This window comes from Arachis ipaensis, chromosome B2 (assembly GCF_059453495.1).
Source record: "Arachis ipaensis isolate K30076 ecotype BB chromosome B2, ASM5945349v1, whole genome shotgun sequence".
Classification (NCBI taxonomy): domain Eukaryota; kingdom Viridiplantae; phylum Streptophyta; class Magnoliopsida; order Fabales; family Fabaceae; genus Arachis; species Arachis ipaensis.
The window spans coordinates 8,017,512-8,019,265 of NC_142437.1; positions in this window are offsets into that span (position 1 = coordinate 8,017,512).

Genomic DNA, 1,754 nt, shown 5'->3' on the forward strand with positions numbered 1-1,754 from the left:
CCGAATTGAACTTGGATTGGGCCAATTTATCTTTGTTTCTTTCACTTGGTTCAGCCGTCCAGCCTTCTTGGATCAAGATTGGAGTGAATGTAGTGGTACAACTGAATTGGTATAGGGTCAGAGAGTGTGTGTGTGGGCTTTGATCATTTGTTTTTTGGGCCTGTTTTATTTTATGCACATTAAATCAAACCAATCACACAAACAATTGATAATTAACCCAATAATGTTTAGTCATCATCTTTATCACCGTTTATTTTACTAAACTCAACACAATTCATTAACAACAATCACATTTGAACTCATCTTTAAGTGTGTGTTTGAATTGACGTTTGTCAAATTGAAATTTGAATGAAAGTGATTTTATAAAATTGATTTTGTGCTTATTTGGATGCCATTAAGTTGATAAAAAATATTTTTTTCAATGAAAAAAGATCTTTTTTATTTTTTAAAGTATTTGGCAAATTTATAGTAATAAAAGTAAAAGTACTACAAAAATAAAAATATCTTTTTTTAAAAAAATTTACATAATAAATAAATAAAAAATATTTTTATATTGTTGTACCCAAACATAATTGATAGATAAAAAGATCTTTTTACATGAGATATTCAAATATAAAATTACTTCTACTTTTCTAAAAGATCTTTTAGAAAAAGATAATTTGAAAAAAGATCTTTTCTTAAAAGCTCGTCGAAACAAGCTCAATTTGGGTAGGAGTGAGTTTGTGTCAACATGATTTATGTTTGGATAATATTAATTAAAATCACTGAGATAGATAATTACTAAAATGGACATCGTGAGATTAAATTATAATGTTATTCTTCTAATCATGTTTAAATTTATTTGATTTTTTTTTGGTATTTTTTTATGTAGTATTTTTTTCTAGTACTCTTGGTACTCTTTTTTAGTATGCTATAATTTATTATTATTATTTATTTGATTTACTTTACCTAATGAGATCAATAAATCATTTTATAAAAAGATAATAACAAATATAATACACAATTATAAAAGTTTACAATATTAAACCAAACAAAAGTTAACAAAAAATTAAAAATAATAAATAATAAAAAAGAGAACTCATATAAAAAAATAATAAAAATTTCATAAATGAAACAATAATATGTATGAATGATAGGATTGATAGAAAAGAATGAAAGATTTAGAGTTAATGGTTAAATGCTGGTTAGTGAACACAAAAGCTAATAATTTATATTTCATGTAAATGTGGGTTTGAAAACAAAATTCCATCTATATTCACAAGAAAAAAAAATATCCAAACCAAAAATTAAAGCGTTGAAACAACTTAAACGTGCTTTTCACCTCTCCAAAGCTAAAACAAACACACCTTAAGTAATTAAACGTCTATAGCTGTTGCTTCTTCTTTTCACAGACTCTCTTATTTAGTTTCTGTTCGAGGCCTGGCATTCAGAACCCTAATAGGCCTAAATATAACCCGGTCTAGGCACCCCCTGTTATCTTAACCACCCGAAAAAATCTCCACATATAACCACCTTTTAAATCCTAAGAGGTGGGCCTTCCTTACAAGATAAGATAACTCACAACAATATAAAAAAGGGAGTCCCTCTACTCTCCTAGGTATGATCTAATTCTACCATAACACTCAAACCCTACATCATTAAGTCTCTGACTTGGTCGTCGGAGTGTCTTTGCAGGTACCTTCCCTCCAGTCGCTCTTGAGGTTCGATCACACCATCCGCCAAGACCGACGAGTTTTTGATCCATCTCATCAAAT